This window comes from Amphiura filiformis, chromosome 20, assembly GCF_039555335.1.
Source record: "Amphiura filiformis chromosome 20, Afil_fr2py, whole genome shotgun sequence".
NCBI classification, from domain to species: domain Eukaryota; kingdom Metazoa; phylum Echinodermata; class Ophiuroidea; order Amphilepidida; family Amphiuridae; genus Amphiura; species Amphiura filiformis.
This window is the reverse complement of record NC_092647.1, coordinates 1,661,540-1,676,054: the sequence shown is the minus strand read 5'-3', so window position 1 is coordinate 1,676,054 and position 14,515 is coordinate 1,661,540. Positions and strand designations below refer to the sequence as shown.

The 14,515-nt window shown below is 35.9% G+C and overlaps 1 protein-coding gene across 4 annotated transcripts in view; it reads left to right on the top strand.

Annotated features, from left to right (window-relative positions):
- Positions 1–5,074, top strand: part of LOC140142887 (corticotropin-releasing factor-binding protein-like) — a 52,323-nt gene extending 47,249 nt beyond the window's left edge. For 2 of the 4 annotated variants that reach the window (XM_072164903.1, XM_072164904.1), the window contains exon 8: positions 3,060–5,073. The gene's annotated coding sequence lies outside the window, so the exon portion shown is untranslated. Of the gene's footprint in view, positions 1–3,059 lie in introns of all 4 variants that reach the window. The other 2 variants (XM_072164905.1, XM_072164907.1) reach the window with 2 other exon arrangements.
- Positions 5,075–14,515: the final 9,441 nt, after the last annotated feature.

Genomic DNA, 14,515 nt, shown 5'->3' with positions numbered 1-14,515 from the left:
AAAGGTATTTGCCATTAAAGCAAAAAAGATCTTGTTGATGAATAAACTATTTTTGCTACAAGATATACAAACATTTACCATAATTGCCAACATGTAAACACATAAACAACAAACAATTATAAACAACTAGTATATTACAAAGGGAAGTTTTTATGGTACGTTCCAAAATACACACGAGATTGGGTAGAATCTGAAACCTGATCTATAATTAAAAAACACCTTTAAAAGGGAAAGTCAGCCTCAATGTACACACTTAAAACTACGGGGTCAAAAAATGACCCAAACGGGGTCATTTTTGACCCCAGCATAGTTATCAACTAAACACCATACCACTAACGGGGTCATTTTGACCCCATTGGTCGGGGTCATTGCAATGACTACGTATTTGGGTCAAATAGTAACCCCATTGGGGTCAAAATATTACCACATTTCGGGGTCAAATGAAATGACCCCTTCAAAAGGGTTGCCTTATTGGGTTACTTAATGACCTCATTTCGGGGTCAAATGAAATGACCCATTTGAAAGGGTTGTTTTATAGGGTTACTCAATAACCACATTTAGGGGTTGTTTGGATTTTTTAGTAGGCCTATGGTCATGCTGGTCCCACCAGGACATAAGTGTGTTTCTGCACAGAGAAAGCATTAGGCCTACATAAACAGCAAACTGCAAAATGCATCTGTGTATCACACTCACACACAGTCAGTCATCGCCTATGACAGTTCACATATTATAAGCTTACATGATATAAGCTTATAACAACTGCAGCCAAGACACCAGCCACGACAGCATGAAATTGGAATGAATCTGCGTGCATAGACAAGGGTCTATGCATCCTTGCAGTCTCACTTTTCAACTAACTTTTCATATTCCATCATGCAGACAAGCACACACGACAATCCACTGAGCTGCACAATCAGAACAAATATGGCGCTGATGTGACCACGTGAGCCGATGCACACCGTGTGTGCAAATAGTTCCGAAATGCAAGTCATTATAAAGTTGACAAATTGGGTAACTTAGGTCAAAAAATTAGTTTTATTTATTAATCAACAAACTATAATTGCAGCTCATGTTTAAACTCATTTATGAATTGAGATTTTCAAAGCGGAAGATTGAAACTGATATCAATGCGCGACGGTATCGGCAAAATGACCACTAAGTTTTTGACCACGTTCGTCGTGGCTAAAATGACCTCGTGAATGTGGTCAAATTAAAACAGTACAACCCCCTTGAAGGGTCAAAACAACCCCAAACGTGGTCAATTCAAAATGACCACGGAAAATATAACCCCGTAGTTTTTAGTGTGTAGAAGAGGTCTTGTAATTAGTTTGGGGTCACCGTGAAAGGCATTTTTAGGATCACATTTAGGCCTACATCCATGTTACATGACAGTCCACCAACCATCAATGATGAGAGCAAGCACACTGAAACAGCAAAAAACATTAACTCCTATATAACTCATGCCAACTCTTTAATTCATTACTCCATATTGTTCTGAGATAATAAAAAAAAAAAAAGGGGGGGCGGGTCATTTGACAACTATGTTACGGAAGTGCCCACCCATAATATCATTTCAGCATCAAATATGGAAACATCTCGGGACATTAAAGTTTTGTCTTCAGTTATATACGGTTAAAATGTCATTGTTGTTCAATGCGACAAACTTTCAGAGACCTCCATAGTACACCACATTTCGCCATAATTCATTCTGGAAACGCTTGCTGTTAGAATAAGAAAAATTTTAATGCTAAATTATTGCACATTCTAGGGAAGCGTGGTTACCGTTTTGAAATAACCGAGTGAGAGGGTTTTCAAGAAAATATTTTTCCTGTCAAAACTGAAGCATCCTCTGTATAAAAGAAAATATGAATATTAACTGCACATCATATATAACGATTCGTTACACCCAATTGTGGCACGTTTGATGTCGTTTATGAGGCAGAGAATTTTATTTCAATTTTATATATGCCAAAATATTTTTTTAATTGAGCAAGAATAAGGATAGCAAAAACGTTGGAAATTCTATGTATAAATAACATTAGACCCGGCAAAAGATTACTGTTTCGTTTTTATGGTAATCTAATCTTTTATTTCCTGAAAAAACATTTGGGGTCTAAAATGGATTTTTTATGTAATTGATAAAAACATCGAACGTGTGTACAAGAAAAATGGTAGGTTCCTCTATAGTATTTTACTGACCATTATGGAAATGTACTGACACCGTGCGAGCACATGTCAAAATCGATATAATGTATTGTCCATATAGACGCGCATTTATCATGTTTATTGTCGGATTAACAACAATTAAGCGCTATTAATACACATTAATGTTTTTAGGCAAATAAAATTCCAAAATATGGTACGTTTTCTGCTTTTGCTTGTCACCTGGTAGGCCTATTTTGAAGTTGCGATTATATCTTCAAATAAGTTTCAAATGGATTCCATGAGACAAGTGGCCGAGTGGTCTAAGGCGCTAGGCTCATAGAGCATATCCAAAGCGGCGTGGTGCGCCGTGAGTTCGAACCCCGCCTCTGCCAAACTTTAAAAGAAGTAAAATTAAAATTAAAATTGAACTTTTTTTAAATTTCATATTGGGGAAATGTGACTGGGAGAATTTATGTATGGCGTGGAGTGGTGTGCCTCCATAGTAGCTCTTTAAATAAGACATACACTAGGATCCACAACATGCTCATCTATCTGGGCACAGTTCTTTAACCCCAATACAGTTGCACATTCATTGAATGACCTTTGAAAATTTGAGAACAAAAACTCATACTCTGCAACTTGAGGTCAAATTTTGCATTATGATTGTTTAATTGAGGTTATTGGACTATGCCATTGGGTTGAGGCCATTGTGGTCCATAGTGATAAGTAATCAATATCAGTTTTTAAAAAAAAGCAATTAAAGTCAAGAATTTTAACGATTCAGAATAGTTGGTACAATTTAATAATGTGTTTTGTGAATATTAATGAATTATTGTGACGCCTAAATATCTGGTGTCGGTTCACCATACCCATTGATTCTTTATATACTTGTTTTTTCTTTCGAATATTTTTAGTGGCGATTACTGCAAGCACTGGCCCGTAGGAAGACCGTGACTTGAATTCATCAATGAAAACATGGCAATTGGGGAAACGGATTGACTAGTCTACGACTCCAGGCGTTTCACTCCATGACCAGTCTCGAAGTCCCGTTGAGGTTTAGAGGGTATTATACATACAACTATACAAGAAATTACTTATTGACTCGCTATCAACCCGAATGCCATACATACCTTGGCAAAATCGAACATTATTGTATATCAAGAAACAAATTATTCGTTCTTTGGGTATATTTGTCGATTATTTTTATATTAAATCTCTGATTAAAACTCGCAATGATGGCGATAGTAGAATACAACTTTTAAAAAAAAGGACTTTGTATAAAATGTATTACTATTATTCATATTATTTGTTTATCTCTGTGTTGCTAGTATTGTATTCAATTTCATAAAAAAATACCGTCCCTTTTCCAGCACAATTTGTTTAGTATAAAAGTAATCATAACGCGCTAAAAAGATAGCAAGACATTCATTAAAGCCATATAATAACATTTTCAAACAAAATAGATTAGCATTTATTTGCCATAAAATGTTAGCTTTTACTGTCAGATATATCCCCTTTTATTTTTGAGCCGAACAACTACAGCAAAGCAAAGAAAATTGGTACGACCTATTGTTGTGTAGATCACCGTCCCGCACGCCGTGTACGTACTGTGTGTTATGAACATCGTGTATGCGTTCGACTAATAATTCCATCGTAATAATAAAGCGCCGGTTCCGGTGTTTTATTCAAAATCTCGGATTTTGACAAAACTACAGTACCTAGAGTCTTGAATTTTGCAGGATATATTGGTTTAATCAAGTACAATTTAATCGTGTAAAAAAAGGAACTTTAAAAATTCAGTGAGGGCGTCTTCCTCAGCATAATATGGCTTTAAATAAAAAATGTGCTACAACACATGACGGCACGTACAATACTGTCACCTTTAAGATGGTAAATTTGTGACTATTTTTGTATTAAAAAAAATATGGAATTGAATTTGAGTGACTCAAGACAAGCGATACGCTATTTATGATAAGAAAAGAGGTACCGATAGAATATAGGCTACCTCATTTCTTAACATATATAATGAACCACTTGTCTTGAATCACTGAAATTTCAGTGAAGTAACTGGATTCCTTGCCCCTATAATATACATAACTCTTGTTACCAGTGTGTTATTATTTGTTGATAAAAATGCAAAAATAGTCACAAATTTATCAAGAGGTGTAGTACCTTAACTTGTTTACCAGTACCAATGTATAATGTTTTAATTAAAAATTTACATGCATTACAAATATTGCTTGCAGCTATGTGTATAGATTTTTGTAACATGTTTTATATGACCTAATTATCAGGCCAAATGGGGACAAAGTCGCTGGATGTGCTTTTTAAAGGTAGTTTATCATAGACATTTCCTTCCGGTCCGGTATTTCAGCCGCCGATATTATCGTGTTCGTATATTCAAACGCCTGCATGGTTTTATGCATCAAGTTAAAATGGGTGTAACTTTTAGCTGTAGTGCATAGCTTTCGACCGTTGGAATACTGCATGCTGGATGCACTCCTAGAGAAATATTCTAAGATCTGATTTCTCAAAGTTTAGTTAGTGGTCAGGCTTCATAAGCATGATAAGCCAGTAGGCTAGATTTATCTTTCTATAAACACTCGCCTAATTGGGTGTAAGCTGGCCACTAGCCATGCTTCAAGAAATAGGCCCTTAAAGGCTTCTTCGCTGTCCTCCAAGGAGAACCTAAGTCATTTGAAGGTTCTTCAAAGAACCATTAAAGGTTCTCCAAATGGTCTTTGGAACCCATTTTGGTTCTATCAGCATGATCAGAACCCTTTTTATTTGGGTTCTTGAATATATAAAGTACCCTTATTTCCTGAGGGTGCTCTCTACAAAAAAAGGTTCTAAGTTTGAACCGTTTTTGCTAAGAGTGTTTAATTCATGAGTAAAAGGTATATAGCCAGCAAACACAAAAGATTTTACAGAAAATGTTTAAATGTCGGGTTATATATAAAAATGGTATAAACGTTTTAATAACGTTCAGAAAACTTGATTCAAAACATTCTAATATAGGCCTATAATGTTTTAAAGTGTTGGCAAAATATTTTGTCAAACATTTTACCAACACTTTTAAAAATATGAGACAATTACCTTTTGTCAACATTTTAAAAATGTTATTGTATTGTTTCATATCAAACATTTTAAAAATGTTTTCCAGATCTTTGTATAACCCGACATTTAAATGTTGTTTAAACGTTTTGACCATGACGAAACCATAGTTTATACGCGTTTAAAACGTTTTAAACACATTTTTGTGTTTACTGGGTACCAACTCATGGGCATATTTTGTGCAATACCACTGAATAGTACTCCTATTCTTTTGCTATCACTGCCGAAATTTCAATCTTTAATAAAAAGTAAAAAATATCTCGTAATATTTTCTTATCCAATAGTAGAATTTCCAAGCATGCAATTTATACTTAACCCCTAATCCTCATCGATTAGTATTAATGCTAAAAATAGTCATTTAGTGAACATTGCATATACACCAGGCACAAAAAGAAACTCGTCAGTTATATTCATCCTTGCTGTTCAATAACTTGATTATTCTGAAATATACATTTTGTTAATTGGACTTTTCTTTGTCATTTGACACCCTGTTCGTGAACATTGAGCAAGAATTGACCAAGATATGCGCCTCAAACTCTCAAACCCCAAAATGAAAAGTTGCAATTTTAACGATTCAATTGTGCCTGCTACACTGTGTGCTTTATTGATTGGCCCGTGGCGCTTGAGTGTGATACAACGATGCGTTCCCATTGAAAATCGTAGAAAATGCAACTTTTGATTTTGGGGTTTGAGGCTTTGGAGGCGCATATCTTGGTCAATTCTTGTTCGTTTTTCACGAACAGGGTGTCAAATGAGAAAGCAAAGTCCAATTTAATAACAAAATGTATATTTCAGAATAATCCAAAATTATCAAGTTATTGAACAGCAAGGATGAATATAACTGACGAGTTTCTTTTTGTGCCTGGTGTAGATGTGAAGAGCTTGAGGATGATACGCGTCATGAAAAAGTGCTTCAAGGGAATTAAAATGAATGGTGCAAAATTCAAACTAATGCATAGCGTTGATTTTCCATGTCACGGTGCTCCGCGCTATACTAATGCATGGAATGCATGATGACCGACGCACCGGGATCTGGAAAGTCACCCCTACTCGTGACTTTGAACTGCACTCGTTTTCAAAATGTACTGTCGCATTACTGACGGGTGAACTTGTATTTCACAATGATCTTAATTAATTACAATATGGTAGCAATTACACCGGCTGTACAATAAGCCCAATCGGCATTGGAAGTTTGCAACGCATTGTAGGACAGTTTTTGCAGTTTTAGGACACTTTGTCCTTTGACCTTTCAGAAAATTCAGAAATATTGGGGTTTTGTACGTTCAAAATATAACTTAAAATGTTTTACAATATTTAAAACAAATATAAAAAATATTAGTGTTTTATAAATTAATTATTTGGTATTTTTAATGATCAAAATTGTGACAATAATAAGAAAATTAATAATAATTACGTAAATTTTCCTGATATGTCAGAGGTCAAAGTGTCCCAAAACTGCTCTCAAAAACCGGAAGTTAGAATGGCGATTGGGCTTATTGCAAAAAATTATTGTCATTTCCCATAGAAATGGTGCGTCAATAACAGGTGCCTGGTCTTTTTTCTCTTGGACAGCCGAGCTCAAAGAAAGTATACCATGAACTTGTCTGATTAGACAGAAGTCTTAAAAACTGCAGTTTATTTATTATATACCGTAAAATTCCGTCTACAAGCATTATATGCCTCTAAACGAGGTTTTTTTGACACAAGAGACAAGAGGCAGACACTCTCAACAAAAACGTTATTTGGAGTTTGAACAACTATATTACTGATAAAGGCGTCTGTACAAACATGTATATTTTTAAAACCAATCTATTGCAATGTTTTTGAGAAGGGTATTGGCCTTTCATATCTTTCGTTAAAAAAAACCCTCGTTTAGAGGCATATATGCTTCTAGACGGAATTCTACGGTATAATGTTTTACCTTTTAATGAATATATTGTGGCAATTTAATTACGTGACACATCAATACACGTGTTTCTTAGCACTATATTGTTCTGTTTTTTATGAAAATATCCCGGAAAATAGAAGCGGGTCTTGAAGTAACGTTGCAGGTGATTAGATTCTTGTTTTTATTTGAAATGATTCTCTTCATTTTAAGGGATGGGGTATGAACGTTTGGACAGTATTTATTGTGGGACATTAGAGCACATCAGACATATCGAATTGCATTATGAATACGAAAAATGTCCTTTTGAAATTCGCAATGTAATACACATTTTATGGCAAATGATTAAAAATTGATATTTTGATATTTAACAGTACTCGAAGTAAACTTTATAAATCTGATGATTTATACTTAAAGTGTATATATGTATGTGGGATGAAAAGCCGACAATCAAAATGAAAATTTTGACCTTTCGTATTGAAGATATGGATTTTTTTTTTTCCAAAACACCAAAAAAAAAATTAGGTCTTTTTGGGAAAAAAATCCATATCTTCAATATGAAAGGTCCAAATTTTCAATTGATCGTCGGCTTTTCCTCCCAGCTGCATACACTTTACGAATATGTCATATAGATTAACAAAATTTACTATCTCACACTTGTAAAAGGGTTATACCCGAAACGTTGTGTAATTTAATGTATTTTACATTATTATCAGGCGCTGTGCCAAACTTTGTATACCCAACTGTCGACCATATAAATAACCAGCGTCACGCAGAACTTCGACCTCTATTATATATATATATACAGGTGCATGATTGTCCTTTTGAAATAAACATATGTCGACCCATTGCGAAATTCAACATGTTTATTTTGAAAATTGTTTAGAAAGTGAACACACCAAATGTTTTCAAAGTAAACACATGTGCATTTACTTTCCGAACAATATGAAAGTAAACATGTTGAATGTTTAGAATCTAAATACTCTCATGTGTTTATATATACTCTTTGTGTTTATGTGTTTACTTTGGTGTTTAGGTGCCCTATACCTTTACTGTGTAAATGAAAAATAAACACCTTGCAGTGTTTAAAAAGTGTTACAGAAACACTAAACACTTGGATTTACAGCGTAAGATATTTCATGAGAAGAGCATTAGTTTAATGTCATAATTATACAGATGTTGGCATTCGTTCCTTTTCTTGTTTACAAATGACAAAGCAAAAAAAAATAATGAAAGGTTTTAATTATAAAAAAACTTTCTTAAAAGAGACTTGATAAATAACAACGAAAAATCAGTGGTTAATTAATTAAAAATTGACGGGAAAAGATCTAGACATGGACACACCCATAATCACTTTTAAGGTGAACTAAGAATCGCACAAGAAGGATAATCAATTACCAATTTAGATGAAACTGAAAACACATCATTAACGCGTTTGTTCAGACACATTGTAATTATATTTTAGTGTGAGGCGAACAACGCCCTTTTTCTCGGATAATTTTAGTTTGGTAGGCCTACATAATTAGTGCTCAAGTAGCAGTAAGATTGGAGCATATTGCACAACATCCCTATACTTATTTGCTATTTCTTATTGTATATAAACTCTGCAAATCAGCATCTAGGCTTAGGCACCGGGGAGGGGGTTTGGGACTGAGACCCGTCAATAATTTTGGTGCGGGGCTGCATATACCTTTCAGCCCCCCCCCCCAGTAATCTTATTCTTCCATAAGTGCCTCCCTCATATGAGTATTAGCACACTGCGTACAGACAAGCTGTACATATTTTTTACTCTGGAACCTAGAGTAGATGAGTGTATTTTTGAAGTACAGTCAACAGTACCGGGATGATCCCCTGCTCTTTTCGAATAGCCTGTGACGTTCTTTAACGTGCACACTGCATTAATGTGAGAAAATAGAATGGCTGCCCAGTGCTGTTATGTGTTTAGTTATTATATAGGCCTAATAATTATTATTAAATGTATTCATCATGCCTTTCTTTTCCCAGCTCTGTGCTTATTCTTTCCTATAGCCTACACTTTATCACTCACTCGCTCTCCTTTTCCCCTCTCACCCTCTCTCTCATTCCCATCATTTTCCTTATATTTCTATTTATCTATACTTGTCTTTATAATATCTTCATTTCTCCCTTCCTCCAGCCCTCTCTCATTCTCCATATCCCTCCTCCCTCTTCCACCCTCCTCCCTCCCAAGACTCTCGCACAGGGGTGAATCTGCCCTTCCCAACCCCCTCCCTCTTTGGGTACGCCACTATTTCTATACCAATCTCCTTCTTAAAATAAAATTAAATGGAAATTTCTTAAAACAACCTTTATAGGCCTATACTTATACTTACATGTATACGTATAGCGATTACCATTATAGTGTAATATATATAGATATGTGGAAATGGCAGCCTTCATACATTCTAATGTGTAATCGATCAGCAAGAGCATTCATAAGCGCCTGAAGCCAGGTGAGTGGTAAAGATGATTGCATCCATGGAGCTATTATAAGATGGAGAGGAAATAGATTACGTAACGCATTGAAACCTTGTGCCGATTTGAAATCTGACAAGCTATTCATCGAAAGGTACCTTTTGTTTGGGACAAAAGGCTTCCACCATTAAATCGGTAAGCTGACCCGACAGTGTATTAACGCTTTACCTAGCAGGCTACTGTCAATAAGTGATCAAATGCAAGTCGCGTGAAAGCGCTTAATGGAATGAAAAGTACCTATTTTTATACATAAACCCAAGGGTGTGATTGAGTAGCCGTAAGCACAAAAGGCACACATTAGCCGCTAATGCATAGTTCGTTGTCACCCCACTGACATTAGGTGCTTCATTTAAATAAATTGAATGCGCCTGCTGAATGATTACACATCATGGCTGCCATGTCTATAATGGTATTAAATAGCTACGTCCCGGGAGCTACGTATACATGTAACATATAATAAGTATACCGGTATAGGCCTATATAAAAGTTGTTTCACAAATTGACATTTTATTTTATTTTAAGAAGGAGAATGTCATAAACAGTGGCGTACTGAAGTGGGGGGGGGCAGCTCTTTTTGTGAGAGGTCTTGGGAGGGGATGAGGGAGGAAGAGGTGGAGGAGGGACATGAAGAATGAGAGGGGGTTGGAGGAAGAGAGAAAGAGGGACAAAAAGTATGAGGGGACGGAGAAGGGAAAGGAGATAAGAAGAGGGAGTAGTACTTGAGCAAGGAAAGAATAAGTACAGAGAAAGGAAAAGAAAGGAATGACAAATAAATGTAGGCCTTATAATAATTATTATAGAAACTAAACACAGCCCCCCACACATAGGCCTAACACTAACAGCACTATAGGCAGCCATTCGATGATGTCAATGCCTTTATGCGTTACGTATTTAAAACGCCCAGTCAGATGTATTTTACACCTGCCAAGCACAAGTAACCCAATTTCGAAAATTGGACGTTGAATGTACACTCTCATGAATATTGATTGGCAACATTTTCCAATATGTCAGCGCTCAAATCGGACACAATAGAACAATAGACCATTCAGTGCGCTGATTGCATCGACAGCTAAAGCCTCCTTTATACAGACTTCAGACCCACACAAGCGCACATTTGGGATACATGGGAACAATGGTACCACTTTACACATGACTGCCCTTACATATGACTGTATTGTGGCCACTTATTGATACTCGCCTGTTGTGTAGAGTGTTAATATGATGCCGGATCAGTGACCAATTTAATGGCGGAACCCCTTTGTTCGAAAACAATGGTACCACTATAGCCTGTCGCAACTTCTAATCGGCATCAAACGAACAAAGCATTATATAATCTATTGCGACTCTATTTCTATTAAAAGCTCTTTGCTTAAAATGCCTACCGAAGCACTAAGCAAGTAGAGTAAAGTGCCTTGCTCAAGGATACTCAATGACAGCCGAGCTCAAGTGGACCCACTCAGATTCGAACCCTAGATCCTAGGGGAAGTTAAAAAATTGTGATAAAATAGAGGAAAATGGGTATTTGTGCCCTATATTTTGCAAAATTTTCTGATTCCGAGGGGGAAACCACCCTCGGGCACCCCCATTGTGGCCCACCAATTGTTTTTTCAATTTTCAGCCCCCCAATGTTGAAAATCTTCCTAAGCCAATGATCAGTATGGACAACCTGAGAAAAGTAGGCATTCAGATGACATCCTAGCTAATATCAAAGCCACAATGTACGATCTTTTAAAATGAGTTTGGTAAATTTTTCAAACCTAATTTTTGGCATAATAATTATCCCAACTAACACCTTATGTAGGCTACTAAGAGTTCCAAGTTCATCCGAGAAAAAAAAGTATGTTTTGCCATACACTAATAGTATATGCTTGCAATGTGCTTTATTAAAATTGACACCCACGTCTCCACATTATTTTGTAGGTGTTTTTGACAGGTCTTCTCATTACGGAGTATATTGTCAATCTGATACAGAAGGTTCTTGGGTTTTTTGTCCTTGTATTTAATTAGAAAATCATCAGAAAAGAGAACACCAATGGGTTCACGAGTAATTGGCAATTAGGCCTATTATTAGGTGATCATGATGTCACAAATAGGATAGACAATGTTGACAGTCATGCACAAGGACGAGAAGGCATGGCAAGAAGGCGGGAAAACAATAGAAACGTGTTACTTTTCTCACAACTAGTGTGAATAAGAGATGACTACAAAATACGACCTTCGGCGGCCTGGCAAAACTGCTGATTGAGTTTGCTTTATGATTTCATGCAAAAACAAATCCAGAAAAAATGAACGCCTGGGTTATGTTATTTTGTTTTTAACTTGGCTATATTGTTTGTTTATCACTTAGTGACACCCAATTTTGCTGTTTTGTTCTGTAAATTTTTGCTCTGTAAATAAACACAAATCTAAGATAATGTTCAAGCCTAGGCCTATATAGGTAAAACCAGAAAAAAATTAGAATAATCTTTTCTAGTAAAACGAAATGAAAACTCGAGTATATTGTTTAGATTTATTTAATCATTGATAACCGATAATAGTGATCGGTTTATTCATTTTGCTTGCTGTTGATCATTTTGTGTTAAATTCAAATTCAAGAGCTTTGTTTTAAAAATCGTCTTGTCAATATTAATATGTTAATTATTGTAAATAAATCAGCATTTAAAAAGTAAGTTGAATATGATTCTGTGTTTGATTTTGTTGAATTCATGTCTTGGTGGGGAATGTTATGAATGTCCTAGATATGAAATAAAAACTCGACCGGCCTTCGACCGCCAGTTCAGTCTGGTTTACGCCGGTTTCTACTGTTCTACAATGGGACCGGCGAGTTTTGATTCCATCCCTTAGTAATTGAAACAAGAATTTGTCTTTAAAAAAGACAAGTTCACGGATCAGGTGTATAGTACATGTATTTTGAGCTACTTTGGTCTAACATTTAATATTCATAACTAACCTACTCTGCACTTTTTCGACAATAAATAAAGTGATATGAGGCTTAATAATGATACCTGCGTCTTGACTGGAAAACAATAACGGTTAAACAATTATACAGTCAGCATACTATGTTGGTATTACATTAATTAATTCCAGAAATACGAGTAACTGAGTGAGAATAAGATTGCTTTAAAAAATTATCGAACCACTCGCACGGCCTAGCGGAAATGAGTCTATTTGGACGCACGCAGGAACTATAATAGACTCCTGGTTCGAACCACTCTGGGGCACTTCTAATTTAATTTTGATTTTATTTCACTCGGTTTTATATTTTTTTCTTAATCCTAGGTTTTATATTTTTATTAAACCCACGATTTCGGTCAAATTGCAGTTAAGTTATTCTTTGCCAAAATAATGAAAATATTTGTAATACTGGAAAGTTTTTCTGGTCATTTGAAGCAGAAATAATGAAGTAAAATGATAGAAAAAGAAAACACCAATTATGTTGACCACTGCAGCTGTTCTACGGCCGGAGGATTTCTTTAATGTCATGATAAGACATCAAAGAGGCTCTCAAATTTGGCTGGTTCAAAGTCTATGCAGGTTAAGGGGTTGTTTGGAATGACAGGTGAGTCAGGGGTCAAAAACAAAATTTTTACCTTTTTGACCTCAGCACATGTGTATGTATGATCTGCCATACAAAAATTAAAAAAACAATACCTCAAAGTATCATTTTTTAATGTTTTTGTCATAATCACGCTTTTCTACAAATTTCATCTGTTTGTACCGGGGGCGTGTCTGTTGCCAGGTAGGCCTACATAACAGCATAGACACACGTTACAACCTTGAATAATAATACAGAATGACGTTATATTCTTCTTAACCTATCTTAGAACTGCCTATTATTTCAATTGTTATACTGTTCTGGTTGGTTTATTGCATATACTGTATAGAAATTATGCAATATGACGTCGAGCATGACAGAGTCATCTTCATTCAAATAAAATTCAGGTACCCGTAAGGTACCACGGAGCAATTCGCACGATAATACAATAAAACAGATGAAAGGTATGAATGGTTGTGGAATCGAATTGCAGACCTGTCCCTCTGTCACCTTAGAACTGCATCTCGTAGGCAATGGTAGGTAATAAACCAACCGGAACGATATAACAATTGAAATAACAGCATGTCTTGGTCTCAATTCAAGATGTGCAATTTGGACACACCTACTCGTTGGCTGATTTATACTTCAACAGTTCCTCAAAGTGATATCAGAAAAGCCACTATCTCATTGTTCATTGGCCCGCAGTATGCGCTCGCCCCGGGGCACTCAACTTTAGAATTGATGGGTATATGTGCCTACATTTTGTACAAGCGTCGCGAAGTAGACGCATATCAGTACAAAACGTTGGGGTTTTTTTAAAAAAAAAGGGTCAATTATGTACAATCAAAATGAAAAAGGGGTCATTGGGTATAATATTTTGAAAACTGAAGGTGCCTGGTCATCGGGTATAGTCGGCTTCAAAAGGGGGGCATATATTGACAGGCACATACCGTCACCTCTAAAGTTGATGCCCCCCGGGTGCTCGCATTATATTTTGTTCATGGCTCGGCTTTTAAAACTCCCACACATCACAATAAGGCTATTGAAAAGTGTATAGAATAGCTAATGATAGACTGGTCCCTGCGATTAGTCGCGGACCCGAGCGACAATATAGTAAACACATCGAGTTTATAACACAAGTGACAGTAGTCGTGAATTATGGAGGGTTTCATTGAACTTCTACCAGCAAAATATGGAATAATACTAACACAAGACACCAATCGAGATGATGATACCAGCCATAATGGAAGGCTTGTATGTGACCTTCTTATGAATCCAATTTCGTGGCGAGAAGTTAAAAAGGTAATGTATATTTCAAGAAATTTGGGTTCAAAAATTCCGTA